General features: G+C 44.1%; 1 long non-coding RNA gene across 1 annotated transcript; it reads left to right on the top strand.

The window, feature by feature from the left end:
* The first annotated feature begins 1,292 nt into the window (after positions 1-1,292).
* Positions 1,293-6,173, top strand: LOC126998369 (uncharacterized). The gene is made up of 2 exons (XR_007752797.1): positions 1,293-1,386; positions 4,576-6,173. It is a non-coding gene; the product is annotated as an uncharacterized LOC126998369 (long non-coding RNA).
* Positions 6,174-17,185: the final 11,012 nt, after the last annotated feature.

Below are 17,185 nucleotides of genomic sequence, written 5' to 3'. Positions count from 1 at the left end.
GAGGGAGAGAAGGAAGGAGGGAGGGAGGGGGGGGGTGAGTGAATGATTGGCTGACTGAGCGGCTGATTATTTTATTGACTTTGATTGATTGATTGATTAGGTGAGGGACAGAGGGAGGGAGGGAGTGAATGAGTGACTGACTAACTGACTGACTGACTGGATGATTATTTGAATGACATTGATTGATTGAGAGATTGATTGACTAGGGTGTTCCGGCATGGCCTAAATATACATTAATAAGTTGAGTGTTCTTTTAATACGTTCATTTCTCTAAGCACCAAACAGCACAAGTTCCAGCACTGACCCTCTCGGTGCTCTGCTAATGACAAGGCGCCAGTTAACAGTCGACCCAGTAATTAAGTCCAGAAAGCCATTACGATGTCTTCTTTTCGTGCATCCTACGCCCCTGTCCACCCAGCAGTGAATGGGTACCAGGTATTAGTCGGGGGTTGTGTCCCGTCTCCTTGTTTGATGAATTTATTAGGCAATACCCTCAGACATTATGTACAAGATCAGCTGAATACAATTGTGATCAAGGGCGGATTTTAACTAAACCAATGGACACACACACACACACACACACACACACACACACACACACCTGATTCACGTCTCCTGGGATCTGTTACCTTCTCCTGTAATTCCTTCCCCTTCTGTCTCTCTCCGGCATATGACCACAGATGTTGCGCCGACTAAACGAAACTTTCCAACTTTTTTTTCATTTCGTGCGTCAAGACAATACAATAACGTCGCTATGGATACTGTAAAAATACTCGTGTGATGTTTACTGTTGTTCGGCCGTTATGAGCATTCGTTTGAAGCTGTACGACATTGATTTATTCTTGTTATTTAATATATGGGAATAACCTCTTGATATGCCATTTTTTTACAGCATAGGAGACAGGATTAAAAAAAAAGAAAACAATATTGAAAAAAAAGCCCGCTACTTACTGCCCCTAAAAACACTTGAAACACTTGAAACACTTGAAACACTTTATTATCCTTACAACAAAAAGAATGGTTTTATAATAAGGAGAAATTGATTTAGTACTTTGTAAAAAAAAGATTGGAGAGGAGTGGCCGAAAGAGAAGTCAATTTATAGAGTTAACTATAGTTGCCTTTTGTAATTGCACGTTTGTATAATATGATAAGCATACGAGTTGTTTTCACTGTCGGCTGCATGGCTTAGGTGGCCCCAGCTTTGAAAATGTTTGAAGCGGTTCATGAGGCTTCCCACACGAGTTGTTTTCACGACCCGCCAGCCCAGCCAGTAGCAGTCTGAACACAGCTCCCGGCCGTTATGGAGGTCTTGTGTTAGCCTCGGAGGATGTCTGCCACCTGGAGCTGCTGGTAGGGATGGTGAACGACATACGGAGGCTATGAAGGTAAGAAAGGTTGTGTATGGTGATAAAATGTACAGCGAATAGACAATGTGGCTGTATTAACCCGTCCGCTGCGATTGGCACGTATTTTGCCTTCACTGGTAGCCTGGTAACATACAGTCCCAGGTCTTTCTCTGCCTCTGTGGTGGATAATGGAGTGTTTCCCATGTGGTATTGGTGTGCTGGATATCCCCTCCCAAGGTGCAGGAGGCTACATTTTTTCTTCATTGAATTCTAACAGCAACTTTGTTCCATTCCTGTCTCTTGGTGAGGTCTGACTGAAGGAAATCCGCAGTCAATGGGTTAAGGTTTACGGTCATTTTTTTTTTTATCAGTGCATGAAAGTCTACGGCATGTACACACTCACCAAAAACTTGTCGAACTCTCTGAGCACCATGCATTCTGAGATAACGGATACTGAATTTAGACAAGTCTCCTTGTATGTCTAACTCTGAAAGTGCCATGCATTCTGAGATAACTGATACTGAATTTAGACACCTCTCCTTGTATGTCGAACTCTGTAAGCACCATGCATTCTGAGATAACGGATACTGAATTTAGACACTTCTCCTTGTATGTCGAAGTCTGTAAGCACCATGCATTCTGAGATAACTGATACTGAATTTAGACACTTCTCCTTGTATGTCGAACTCTGTAAGCACCATGCATTCTGAGATAACTGATACTGAATTTAGACACCTCTCCTTGTATGTCGACCTCTGTAAGCACCATGCATTCTGAGATACACGGATACTGAATTTAGACACTTCTCCTTGTATAGAGCGTGTGGTAGCCCTGTGTACTCCTGCTGTGGCTGAGGAGTGAGGTGCCAATGGCTGTTACGTGCGCATTGATCGGCCTTGTTACGTGCGCGTTGATCGGCCTTGTTACGTGCGCATTGATCGGCCTTGTTACGTGCGCATTGATCGGCCTTGTTACGTGCGCATTGATCGGCCTTGTTACGTGCGCATTGATCGGCCTTGTTACGTGCGCATTGATTCGGCCTTGTTACGTGCGCATTGATTCGGCCTTGTTACGTGCGCATTGATTCGGCCTTGTTACGTGCGCGTTGATCGGCCTTGTTACGATAAACCAGGAAGAGGTATTTACTGAGAGAATGCATCCCCTGCGCCGATTACTGTTGTCTGCTTCGAGGCTTGTCACTATAGTTCAGCCTGAGTCTCTGTGGACCTACAGTGATAGGGTTGAGATGGACACTACCAATCCACCGTGCTATTTGACGATCACTGAGGCCTTCAGTGTGAAGGATAATAAAGCCTGGTCATGTGGGGTCTCCATAGCGACTAACGTGAGCATGACTTGCTGCGACCGTTAAATTTCCGATGCCAAGTTGAACACGGGCTCGAAATGTATCATGGACAGTAAAGGATTCCGGTGCGTCGTCACACTCTGGGGTACCAACCGTTCAGCCGATAGTTATTTCCACATGCTCCTTGACACTTCCACACACCCCATACACACCACACGTAATAGTATTTATCATTAATGTAGCTGATTTGTCTTGAAGGAATGTTTAAGAGATTGATATTGCTATTGTTATTTTCCAGAACTAGCGTGTCTTGGCCATCAGCGGCGCAACCTTCTTGGCGGCAGCTGGCCTGGGGTTGGCTGCTTTCTCGGCATTTTGGGCGTTCTGCATGACGTTCCTCCGAGCCGCGATCTGATTGGCCTTGCCGGGCGCCGCTGCGAGTGCCGACGCTGCTGCCGTGCCGTATTTAGCCTGGGCCCGAGGAACTGCTTCGGAACCTTGACCGGGGTGTCGACGCAAGCGATCATGGTGGTCCTCTTCGGTTCGGCTTTGGTGACTAACTTTTCGGTGAAGGTGGAAGTCAGGTTCCGAATCTAATGATCGCTCGAGGAGAGCGAAGACCCGTCCTTGGAGGACCACCCGAGGTGACTCATCCCGACGACCTCCCATTTCGAGGGCCATTTTGAGGGTTGCAAAGTGTGGCGTGGTGTCCGGCAGCAGGGTTTCTACCCCATCACAGAGGGAAGTGTTTTCAGCGGGTCCTTTGGGGCGGAGAGGAGATTCGACTTTTACTGCCTGGCAGTCCCCGCCGTCACCAGTCTGCCGCCTCTTGTAGGCACCGCTGGTAGAGGGCTGCCCATCCTCCGAGCAAGTCTCCTTGTCCTCCATCTTTTCTTCACTTAAAGTCCATCAATGCAGCACCGATGCCAGGGTTTATTTCCATTTCCAACATCCTGCTTCGTGCTGATTTTTTTTTCCCCTTCCTACGCTCTTCCGCTGTCGCGTGATGTTTACTTCTCTCATCCTTTGTCACCCGGGACTTTCTTCTCTGCTCAAGTTTTTGTTTATCCTTTTTGCTTTCTCGCTCTCCCTGCTGTTGTCCGCCCTACAGAGCCAGGAATTATATACTCTGGTAAGTATTTGAACCATGCCCCATGACATTTTTCCTTATCAGTATAAAGCTTATTTGTTCTATACATGTGGGATATGGCTAAATGTTGCCACTGAAATTCACTGTGCTCATCTGATTCACTATGCAATCAATATTTCCCTGCTCTTCCTCCTGCAGGGGGAAAGAGGAACAGGAAGATAGTGGAGCGGAAAGGAGCAGCAAAAAGACCTACCAAGGAAGACGGTTAGAGGACATCAAGGCCAGGCCAGAAAATATCGGGCGGTACATATGCCCAGCTACGTCCCGTCACTGAAGGAGGCTTGCATTGGAGTCCAGCGGGAAAACCTTGATGCTATGGGGTACAGCCGCGACGTTTCCTTCCAGATCCTTAGTCCTGTGCTGGAAAGAGCGTCTCCAAAGCAGCTTCTTGAGGGCTGCAGTCCCTACCTTCTGGAAAACTCCCGGGTGCTCTGAAAGGTGAACTGTAAGAGGGACTTAAAAAAAATTTGTGAGGAGCGCGATATAAGGCTTCGGAACCTGACTTCCACCCTCGCCGAAAAGTTCCTCACCAAAGCCGAACCGAAGAGGACCCCATGATCGCTTGCGTCGACACCCCGGTCAAGGTTCCGAAGCAGTTCCTCGGGCCCAGGCTAAATACGGCACGGCAGCAGCGTCGGCACTCGCAGCGGCGCCCGGCAAGGCCAATCAGATCGCGGCTCGGAGGAACGTCATGCAGAACGCCCAAAATGCCGAGAAAGCACCCAACCCCAGGCCAGCTGCCGCCAAGAAGGTTGCGCCGCTGATGGCCAAGACACGCCAGAAAAGTAAACAATCACGCGACGGAGGACGAGAGCGCGAGTGTAGTGTGTGCAAGAGTAAACGACAACACAAGGTCAGAAGGAAAGGACTGAAGCCTGGCGAACTGCTGACACACTCGCGACCACTGGGACTCCCGTGTGGTCTGGTGGCAGGATTCGCGGCTCACTCACGAGGGCCGGGCTACATTCCAGGCACGGGAACCACACGGGAATAGTGGAGCGGAAGGGAGCAGCAAAAGGAGAAGGAAAGCAGCACTAAGAAAGATGTCCCCAAAAGGAACTGCCGTAAATATTTTTCTTGTCGCCTGTTGCGCCGGTAGGCTTTCTTGAGGAGGCCTTATAGACGGCCCCAGCCCGTTAGTGGCGCAGGATAATTTTATTTATGGTGACTTCCGTGATGTACGACTTCCTTGGCCCATGCTGCTACCCGGTCTTTCTCTTGACGAAAGCTTCAAGTTAAGGTTGAAGATCAGGATAGCATGTGGGTAATCTTCCGCCACTCGGCGATGACTTGGAAAACCATCGTGCTTCGGTGGAATTCTACCCTAGTCCACGCCAGGCCCTCGGGCTCACCACACCCGCACGCCTGAGTGAATTGAACATCTCCGAAATATCCCCAACAATGCAATACGTTCCATACGTATTCAGATTCGGATTCCGAACAAGTCATTAATCTTTTTCATAAAATAAAACTTGTCCCTAATGTTTGTTGCTAGGTGAAGAGCCGCACCCCCGCTTGCCTCTCACTAAACACGTGATAATGTTTTGTTTCTGCCTATCTTTCTGTACATGTTTGCGTGTCTACCTATATGAAGATTTACTCGTGTCGTTCTGCCTTTTGAGTTTATGTATGTTTATCTGCTGACTGCAAAATTTATTTGTATTTAAATTTGTTTGCATGTTTACTTTATGTATTTGTCCGTATGTTTGTGAGTTTATCTCCAAGTGAGTAATTTCAGTTTGTTTCCCTGTGTAAGCACTTGACGATATATTTCTCAAGTCTGCATGTGTGCGCGTGTTTATCTCTTGAACGTGCAGTTCGTATGCGTGCGAGTCTACGGCATGTACGCACCTTTGTTTGGTTTCTTATGTGTAGAAGAGTGCAAATGAGAACTCTGGAGCCATTACTTGGTTGTTGGCAGGAACTGTTGTTGGTTGTAGTCCAGTGAACCGAGTCTTCAGTGTGTGTGTGTTAAAAATACGTTGCGCTATTGTGAGGGATTTAGAATTCATAATTGAGGTATTTATATCAATTAGGTTTATGTACATTGATGATGAAGGGGCATGTTGGGGGGGGGGGGGTCCTTCTTCTATAATTGGAGTACTCGGATTGGGGCACTGGCTGTAACTTGATTCGTTCTAGGAAGGTTATTTTTAAGCTTATTCACTTAAGCTGTGTTGCGATACATATGCTTAGTTAGTTGATTGTTTGGAGGACAGTGATTTCTGTGATGTGTGTTTGATTTGATCTGGTTCTCTTTGATTCAGTATTCAAGATTTATGGACGTGGTTCCACCTTGCCTAATTAATTTCAGTTTGAACGGTTACATGCTTTACAGGTTGAAATCTGTTGATTAAACAAATTACAACATCCTGACTTTATCAACCCTGAGTTTGTCTTCCTAAACATGCCATGGAAGAAGTCAAATGAAAGGCTCTTTGTCTCATCAGCTCTCCTCCTCTTACTGATAGTCTTCTTACCTCTTAAATTCCGTCGCCATGTTGTTTCCTGCACCCTAACAACGAGACGCTGCACGCGACTTTCTATTAAACCTCATCCCTTTACTGTCCACATCCCTTACGCACGAGTTAACCAGCTTTTTCACTCTTTCATCCCTCACGCTGGTAAACTCTGGAACAATCTTCCTTCATCTGTAATTTCCTCCTGCCTACGACTTGAACTCTTTCAAGAGGAGGGTATCCCGAAACTGACCACCCTTTTTGGCCACTCCTCTCGAATATGAAGTGTATAAAGGAGACAAGGAGAACGAAGAAAAGGACAAGAATGAAGAGATACTGAGGAACATTAAAAAATAAACTGATGAATAAAAAAATGAGAACGAAAATGAACTAAAGATAATGATAAAAGAAGGAACGAATTAAGAATGAAAACTGAAGGCTATAAAAATGAGAGCATGGAGAAGATAAACAAAAATAAAGAAAATAACATGAGAGAAAAGAAGAGGGGGGGAGAAGAGAGAATGGAGGAAGGGGCAAGAGGAAACTAGGAGAAAACGAAGAATGTAGGACTAAGCGAAAGGAGAAAAGAGAAGAATAAAGGAAGAGGGAAGAAGGAAGATTAGAAGGGAATGACGGAAGACGAAGAAGTGGAGAGAAGGGAGATGAAAAGTGATTAAAGAAAGGGAGAAAAGAGTGGCAGAACGGAGAGGACGAGGAGGAGGAAGGAAACGAGAGGAAAGGTATAAAGAGAAGGAAAAAGAAAATAACGATAATTCTCCAAAGCTTGCTTCTCCTCCCTAACACAACAACAACAACAACAACAGGACCCGGCAAATGGCTTATAATGCATTTCCTGTAGAACAAACTTGTGCTCTCTCTCTCTCTCTCTCTCTCTCTCTCTCTAAGACTCATCACCTGCCTGGATTAACGTGGAGATAATGAGAGAGAGAGAGAAAGAGAGAGAGCGAGAGAGAGAGAAGAGAAGAGAAGAGAAGAGAAGAGAGAAGAAGAAGAAGAAGAAGAAGAAGAAGAAGAGAAGAGAAGAGAAGAGAAGAGAAGAGAAGAGAAGAGAAGAGAAGAGAAGAGAAGAGAAGAGAAATAAAGAAGAAAGGGAAGAGAAAAGAAGAGAAGAGAAGAGGAGAGAAACAGGCAGACAGGGACAACGTTAGGAAGCAAAAAAAATAGAAAAAAAGTGCGAAAGACAAAAAGTAGAAAGAAACGAAGAAAAAACGAAGGAACGAAAGAGAAATAAAACAAAACGAAGAGAAGGGAAAATTAGATTGGTCAGGGAGAAAAGCAATACAGACAGACACAAAGAGACAGACAGACAGACAGACAGACAGACAGAGAGACAGACATAAACACACAAGAGAAATAAACAAACAAACAGAGAAACAAACAAAAGATATACAGACAGACAAACAAAACTACCGACAGACAGACAGACAGACGAGGAACCAAGTAAGGAAAGAGAAAGGGAGGAAAGGGAGGAGAGGAAAGGGAGGAGAAGAAAGGGAGGAAAGGGAAGATAAGAAAGGGAGGAGAGGAAAGGGAGGAAAGGGAGGAGAAGAAAGGGAGGAGAGGAAAGGGAGGAAAGGTAGGAAAGGGAGGAAAGGGAGGAAAGGGAGAAAAGGGAGGAAAGGGAGGAGAAGAAAGGGAGGAAAGGGAGGATAAGAAAAGGAGGAGAGGAAAGGGAGGAAAGGGAGGACAGGAAAGGCCTGGAATTTATCGATTATTAAAAGGGAAAGAAAAAAAATATAAGAATCTATAGACTCACTTAAGCATAAACTCTCTCTCTCTCTCTCTCTCTCTCTCTCTCTCTCTCTCTCTCTCTCTCTCTCTCTCTCTCTCTCTCTCTCTCTCTCTCTCTCTCTCTCTCTCTCTCTCTCTCTCTCTCTCTCTCAACACCTGATAAAACTTGCAGGTATACTGGCTAATGAACGTTACCTGTGTGTGTGTGTGTGTGTGTGTGTGTGTGTGTGTGTGTGTGTTCGTGTGTGCGTGCAGGAAATTTAACCTCCTAATTTGCATGTTCCTCCACCAAGAATTAGGTCCCCGGAGCAAGCACCCTCTCCCCCCCTCTACCCCCTCCCACCCTCTACCCCCCCCTTCACTATCACCCCCCATTCCCCTCCGTCCTCCCCCCCCCATCACACCCTCCTTACCCCTCCTTTCACCCCCTTCCAATCACCTCCTCCCCTCTCCCCTCCACCCCCCTCCTCTCCACCCCTCACCCACCCCTTTCCTTCCTCTCACCTCCTCCCCTCTCCCTTCTTCCCCTCTTCCTCTATCTCCTTCCCCCTCCTCCTCCTCCTCCTCCTCCTCCTCCTCCTCCTCCTCCGCTTCCCTCTCTTCTATTTCCATTTTTTCTTCTTTCCTCTTTTTTTTTCCTCATTTATTTTCCTTTCCCTTTTTATCTCTCTCACTGCTTCACACACACACACACACACACACACACACGCACACGCACACGCACACACACACACACTCCACCTTCACCCCCCTCAAGCAACCCCCCTTTCCCTACCTTACACCCCATTCCTGACCCCCTCCCCACCACCACACAACCACCTCCTCCTCCTCCTCCTCCTCCTCCTCCTCCTCCCTCTTTCCCTTGTCCCTTCTTGACACCCCCATAACACTTTTAGTTCCAATTTTCTCCTTTTTTCTTCATCTTTTTTCCTCTTTCATTCTTTTCTCTTCTCTCACCCCCATCATCATCATCACCATCACCACTACCACAAATATCACCATCACCAATATCACTGTCACCACCACTACTCTCACCATCACTGCATCGTCGCCATCACTAACAACACCACCACTGCCACTACCACAAATATACCACCACCACCACCACCACCATTATCACCACACACAACAAGACCCCATACGCCCACATCACCACCATCACCACCACCCATAGTCCTTCAACACCACCATCACCACACCACATCACAATCACCACCATCACCACCACCACACACACACACATACACACACACACAGCAAGACCCCATCCTCCCACATCACAACCACCACTCCCACCACTCCCACCACCCACACCACCACCACCACCACCAGGCAGCCCCGGCGGTGGTGACGTCGGGGCAATAAGCGGCTTATCCAAATCACACCACATGCCAACGTAATTGGAAGCGGTTGCTAAGCTTCTTGCAGTGGGCAATGGGGGTGAGGGGGGATGGGGGGGGGGCAGGGGAAAGAGAGAGAGTTGGGGAAGAGAGGAAGAGAAGGGAAAGAGAGTTGGGAAAAGAGAGAGAGAGAGAGAGAGAGAGAGAGAGAGAGAGAGAGAGAGAGAGAGAGAGAGAGAGAGAGAGAGAAACAGTGCAAGAAAGAAAGACATAAAAGACCATACAAACAGACACAGACAGACAGACAGACAGACAGAAAGCCATAAAAACAGACAGACAGACAGACACAGACAGACAGACAGATAAAAACAGACATACAAAAAACAGAAAAGCGGAGATACAAACAGACAGACAGACATGAAAACAAAGTATATACATGTCGAGATATAAAAAGAAAGAAAAACAAAGAAGGAAATAGAAAAATGATAGAGAACAGAAAATAAATAAGAGAGAGAGAAAAAGACACAACACAATCCTGAATAATTATTAATACATGAGACGGGAATACGATCTCTCTCTCTCTCTCTCTCTCTCTCTCTCTCTCTCTCTCTCTCTCTCTCTCTCTCTCTCTCTCTCTCTCTCTCTCTCTCTCTCTCTCTCTCTCTCTCTCTCTCTCTCTCAGAATAATTATGACTCACTGAACTTGACTCTGTGACACGTGAGAGAGAGAGAGAGAGAGAGAGAGAGAGAGAGAGAGAGAGAGAGAGAGAGAGAGGTAACCATAGCGAGGGCATATTAATAAAAATACACACACACACACACACACACACACACACACACACACACACACACACACAACAAAGACAGAGAGACACTCACCCAGGAAGACAAAACAAATAAATAACAAGTCGGGTACATACACACACACACACACACACACACACACACACACACACGTAGACAAACAGACGGAGACACAGAAAAGAAACAAAAAAAAAGACCTAAAAGAAAAAAAAAAGAAAGAGAAGAGGAGGAAGAAAAAATATGGTGACACTAATAAAAGAAATAAAAGGAAAAATAAAAAGAAAGAAAACGAGAAAGAGGAAAAAGTGAGACGGAAAGAATGGGTAATAGAATGAGAGAGAGAGAGAGAGAGAGAGAGAGAGAGAGAGAGAGAGAGAGAGAGAGAGAGAGAGAGAGAGAGAGAGAGGGGTGGGCGTAAAGGATCGACAGGTGGAGAAATATGACCAAGAACGTGATTTATGCCCACGGAAAAAAATGGGGAAAAGGGGAAAAAAGAAAGAAAAGAAAGAAAAGGAAAAAAAGGGGTTGCAGTGCCAAGAAGAAAGTGGCTTCAAGTGGTATAGACATGTTGAGAGAGGAGGCCCTTAGAGAGAGAGAGAGAGAGAGAGAGAGAGTAAAGAAGAAAGGAAACGGGGAAGGAAGGAAGAAAGAAAGGAAGAAGGGAAGAAAGGAAGGAAGGAAGAAAGGAAAGAAGGAAGGAAGGAAGGAAGGAGGGAAGCAAGGAAAGAAAGAAGGAAGGAAGAAAGGAAGGAAGAAAGGAAGAAAGGAAGGAAGGAAAGAAAAAAAGAAAGGAAAGACAGAATATAAAGAAGGAAGGAAGGAAGAAAGAAGGAAGAAACGAGTACAAAACATAAAGAAAAAAGGAATGAAGGAGGGAAAAAGATTAAGGACCGAAGAGATACAGAAGAGAAAATAAATGGTAATAAAAACTGGAAGAAAAATTAGACTATAAAAAGAGAATGAAATAAAAATATAGATAGGTGGACAGATGAAATTAAATGGAGATTAATACAAGATCAATTAAGATAAAGAAATAATGGTCATAAGATTGGAAAGAAGATATTAAGGAGGAGAATAATGGAAGACTTCAAAGCATAGCCAGAGAAAAACTATAAAAAGGGTGTGACAGACTTTCAAATTTCTACTTAACTTTCCTTCGTTGCTTCTTATTCTTGTGTTTCTTATACAATATCTACAACAACAACAACAACAACTACTACTACTACCACTACTACCACTACTACTACTATTACTACTACTATTACTACTGTCGGATAATTATTAGTCCCCGTGCCTCATTATCCCCAGAACGGGACATCTGTTTGCACACCCTTGGTTTTGAATTATAATGAAGCACAACGATGACTTACTAGTGTGTGTGTGTGTGTGTGTGTGTGTGTGTGTGTGTGTGTGTGTGTGTGTGTGTGTGTGTGTGTGTGTGTGAAAGAGAGAGATAAGCTGTGGATTGATGTCTATGTTTCCCTTGATGATCGTTAATGTGTGTTAATAATAATAATAATAATAATAATAATAATAATAATAATAATAATAATAATAATAATAATAATAATAATAATAATAATGGTAATGTAATGAAGGTAATATTCGTCAAGGCTATGATGTAAATATTAACTCTCTCTCTCTCTCTCTCTCTCTCTCTCTCTCTCTCTCTCTCTCTCTCTCTCTCTCTCTCTCTTTGATAGTGTTACATGGAAGTGAAATACGACTAATTAATCAACCAATTATCTATCTCCTTTCCTTTCTTCCTTTTTTTCATTCATTCATTCATTCATGCATTCATTCATTCACTCTTTCTGTCTTTCTTTCACTCATTTTTTATCATTCTTTCTTTCCTTCTATTTTTTTCTTCTTTCTTTCCCCATCAATCTCTCTGTTCTTTTCTTTCCTGTCTTATTTCCTTTTTGTCATTCATTCATTCATTCATTCATTCATTCACTCTTTCTGTCTTTCTTTCACTCATTTTTTTTTCATTCTTTCTTTCCTTTTATTTATTTTTTATTTCTTCCTCCATCAATCTCTGTCCTTTTCTTTCCTGTCTTATTTCTTTTCATTCATTCATTCATTCATTCACTTTGTCTTTCTTTCACTCATTTTTTTATTATTATTTCTTTCCTTCTATTTTTTCCTTTTCTCTCTCCATCAATCAATCAATCTGTTCTTTTCTTTCCCGTCTTATTTCATTTATAGATATTTCTTTATTTATTTGCAAAACCCAAGATAAATATCACACATAATTATCTATACCACTTCTAATGGCTGGGTTCTTTGCCTCGGTGCTTATCTCCGTAACTTAAAAGCCTTGCCCATATGAATATTACCAAGCAAAATAACAGCAAAATATATAAAGAGAGAGAGAGAGAGAGAGAGAGAGAGAGAGAGAGAGAGAGAGGCATGGAGGAAGAAAGATAGGAATGAAGGGATGGAAGGAAGAATGGAAGAATGGATGGGAGGTGGAAGGAGAGGTGAAAGAAGGGAGGTGGAAGAGGAGTGGAGGAGGAGGAGGAGGAGGAGGAGGAGGAAGGGAAAAAAGGAACGGAATGGAGGGGATGAAAGAAGGAAGAGACAGATAATGAATGGAATAATAATAATAATAATAATAATAATAATAATAATAATAATAATAATAATAATAATAATAATAATAATAATAATAATAATAATAATAATAATGAGGAGGAGGGGGAATATAGGGGGAGGACACGCACACATACACACACACACACACACACACACACACACACACACACACACACACACAGTTATAAATTAATTGAGTTGCGTATTGGGGCGGATTTGTGTTTAGCTTTCCCCTTTTTTTTGTTTCATGGGCGGCGTTTGTCTGTCTGTCTGTCCGTCTGTCTGTCTGTCTGTCTGTCTGTCCTGTGGTTGACGAATTTATCCTATCAGCCGCTGTGTTCAAGCCCCCTCTCAACCCCCCCCCCTCACCCCCCCCTCACCCCCCCTCACCCTCATCATCAGTACTAACATTGCCAGTATCATCATCACCACCACCACCACTCCTTCACATCTCCCCCTTCACCCCCATCACCACCACTATCACCACCATCATCACCGGCATCACCACTATCACCACCATCATCACCATCACCACTATCAAAACCATCATCACCATCACCACCACTATCACCACCATCATCACCATCACCACTATCAAAACCATCATCACCATCACCACCCCTATCAAAACCATCATCACCATCACCACCACTATCAAAACCATCATCACCATCACCACCACTATCAAAACCATCATCACCGTCATCACCACTATCAAAACCATCATCACCATCACCACCACCATCACCACCACTCCTTCGTATCTTTCCTTTTTCTTTTTCTCTCTTTCTTTATCCTTTTCTTCTTTTATCAGTTCAATTGCTTTTTCTTTTATCCTCATTTTGCTTCTTCCACTTTTCCTTCCTTCCTTCCTTCCTTCCTTCCTTCCTTTCTTTCTTTCTTTCTTTCACTCTTTTCTCCTTTCTCCTTCTTTCTGTTTCTTTCTCCTTTCCTGTCATCACCTTCACCACCACCACCACCACCACCACCGCCCCTGAGGATAGAGGTGATGATTTTGAGGGTCTGTAGAGGGCAGCACCATAGCTCCTCATCATCATCATCATCATCATCATCATTTCCTTGGTGGGTAGTTTTATGAGCCCAGTGATAATTTGACAAGGCTTATGGACGTGGGAAAACACTGATCAGAACCCGACTGAAAACTTAAGGTCCATATTTTCAAACATTCTGCGGCTTACTCACACCCACATTTGATAAGGCTTTCGTCGAGGTTGTAGTGAGTGTGTCTTTTCATGGTGGGTAGTTTTAGGAGCCCAGTGATAGTTTGACAAGGCTTCTGGACTGAATACTTAAGGCCCCTATTTTCAAACATTTAGGGACACACACACACACACACACACACACACACACACACACACACACACACACACACACACACACACACACACACATTTGATAAGGCTTTCTTTCGTCGAGGTTGTTGTGAAACGGGGGAGAAAAACGCGGACCTTGCTTAGTTTTGCACAGGTAGAAAAATGCACTTTGAAAAATTTATCGTGAGAGGCGAAAGCGTCTGAGGTCAACTTAGAGAGATGGAAATGGAGGAAGATAGATAGGAATGAAGGAATGAAAGGAAAAATGCAAAGAGATAGAGGAATGGAAAAAAGGTGGAACGGAGGTGGAAGGAGAGCTTACCCACCCACAAAACTTACCATTCGTTATTATTATTATTATTATTATTATTATTATTATTATTATTATTATTATTATTATTATTATTATTATTATTATTTACTATCATTATACCTTCATGTACCACCACCATCGCTACCTACCTACCCCCTCCCTCCCTTCCCTACACCACCCCACCCCATTAACATCTACACCTAATGCCCCCCGTCCTCCCCCCTCCCCCCTCCCTACACGTCATTAACAGGCTAGCATAATTCTGTGGAGGCCTATAATTGGGGGGTCGCCGCGCCCTGTTGTGGTGTGGGTGACAGAGGCTGCTTAATTGAAACATGCTGCCGCCCCCCCTCTCCCCCCCCCCTCCCTCCCCCACTAACCCCCCCACCCATACACTATTCTCCAACACTGCCCTCTCCCTCCTCCTCCTCCTCCTCCTCCCTTTATATCTGTCTCCCCTATCCTACCCCTCTTCTGTAGACCCTCTTTTATCTCCTCCTCCTCCTCCTCCTCCTCCTCCTCCTCTTCTACTTCTTCATATCATACAGTAGTAGTAGTAGTAGTAGTAGTAGTAGTAGTAGTAGTAGTAGTAGTAATAACAATATTGATAACAACAACAACAACAACAATAATAATAATAATAATAATAATAATAATAATAATAATAATAATAATAATAATAATAATAATAATAATAATAATAATAATAATAATAATAATAATAATAATAATAATAATAATAATAATATCATCATTCATCGTGGCAGAAAACAAACAAACAACAACCAGACATAAACAACAACAATAACAACGACAGCAGCAGCAGTAACCATTCTCTCTCACGTACACACACAAATAAACAAACAAACAAATCAACAAACAGGCAAACAAACATCCACACGTAAACAACACCGCTACTAACAAACAAACATACAGTATAGCGTGATTTGTGTGAGAGAGAAACACACACACACACACACACACACACACACACACACACACACACACACACACACACACACACACACACATACACACACACACTAACAATAATACTAACAATAAATAAGAGAAAAAAAAGAAAACAATGACGCGTACATCACAGGAATTAAAAACAGGAGACAGCAAGAATTAGGATAAATGAAGGAAAAAAGAACAAATAAATAAAGGGGGAGCCAAAGAAAGCTGGAGAAGGAGGAGGAGGAGGAGGAGGAGGAGGAGGTCAAGGAGGAAGAAGAAGAAGAAGAAGAAGATGTTAGATTCATCGTCAGAGGAGCAGGAGCAGGAGGAGGAGAGAGAACGAGGAAGAGAAAGCCACAATTGTCATCTGAGGAGGAAGTACGAAGGAGGAGGAGGGGGAGGAGGAGGAGGAGGGAGTCAGAATCGCCTTAAAAGGAGAAAGAGGAGGAAGAAGGAGGAGGACGAAATCAAGAGCGTCTCACAAAATCATCGTCTTAGGAAGGAGGAGGAGGAGGAGGAAGAGAAGAAAGAAGAGGAGGAGGAAGAGGCAGAGAAGGAAAAGGAAGAGAAGAACGAAGAGGAAGAAGAAGAGAAGACGAAGAAAAAGAAGAAGATGAAGAAGAAGAACAAGAACAAGAAGAACAAGCAGAACAACAAGAACAAGAACAAGAAGAACAAGAACAAGAAGAAGAGGAGGAAAAGAGACTGCCAGAATCGCATCTTAAGGGAACGGAGAAGGAAGACGAAGAGAGAGCAAGGAGGAGGAGGAGGAGGAGGAGGAGGAGGAGGAGGAGGAAGTCTGCACTCAATTGTAGCTGTGACGCTGATGTATGTGAAAGCGATACCGGAGGCTGGGTCGCCAGTAATTGAATCCGTCCTAATGTATTCTGAACCGATACACAATCTGCCGCCCACCGACTTGCCGCCGCCACTTTTATGCTGCTACTGTCTCCCGCCTGGCCACGCCGACGCCCAGACTCCTCCTTCTCCTTCTTCTTCCTTCACCTTCTTCTTCTTCCACTATTCCTGTTTCCACATCGACATCCTTCTCGTCTCCTACTGTTCTCCTCTTGGTCGGGCTTGTCCTTCTCCTCCTCCTCCTCCTTCTTCTTCTTCCTTCACCTTCTTCTTCCACTATTCCTGTTTCCACATCGACATCCTTCTCGTCTCCTACTGTTCTCCTCTTGGTCGGGCTTGTCCTTCTCCTCCTCCTCCTCCTCCTTCTTCTTCCTTCACCTTCTTCTTCTTCCACTATTCCTGTTTCCACATCGACATCCTTCTCGTCTCCTACTGTTCTCCTCTTGGTCGGGCTAGTCCTTCTCCTTCTTCTCTTCCTTCTTCTCCTTCTTCTTCTTCGACAATTCCTGTTTTTAGATTTCAAATATCTTGCTTTCTTACCCCTTTCGACATCCTTCTTCTCCTTCTTCTTTTTCGGCTATTCCTGTTTCTAGATTTCAAATTTCTTGCTTTCCTTCTTCTTCTTTTCGACACCCTTCTCCTTCTCTTCCTTCTTCTCCTTCTTCTCTTTCTTCTTCTTCTTCCACTATTCCTGTTTCTAGACTTCATATTTTTTGCTCTCTTCACCCTTTCGACATCCTTCTCCTCCTCCACCTCCTTCTTCTTCCTTCTTCTCCTTCTTCTCTTCCTTCTTCTTCGATAATTCCTGTTTTTAGATTTCAAATTCCTTGTTTTCTTCTTTTCGACATCCTTCTCCATCTCCAACTGTTTTCTTCTTGGTCGGGCGCGCCTTCTTCTCCTCTTCCTCCTCCTCCTCCTCTTTCTTCTTCTCCTCCTCCTCTTTCTTCTCCTCCTCCTCTTTCTT

This window comes from Eriocheir sinensis, chromosome 14 (assembly GCF_024679095.1).
Source record: "Eriocheir sinensis breed Jianghai 21 chromosome 14, ASM2467909v1, whole genome shotgun sequence".
Taxonomy (NCBI): Eukaryota; Metazoa; Arthropoda; class Malacostraca; order Decapoda; family Varunidae; genus Eriocheir; species Eriocheir sinensis.
The sequence above is the reverse complement of the archived record's forward strand: the minus strand, read 5'-3'. Positions and strand labels throughout refer to the sequence as shown.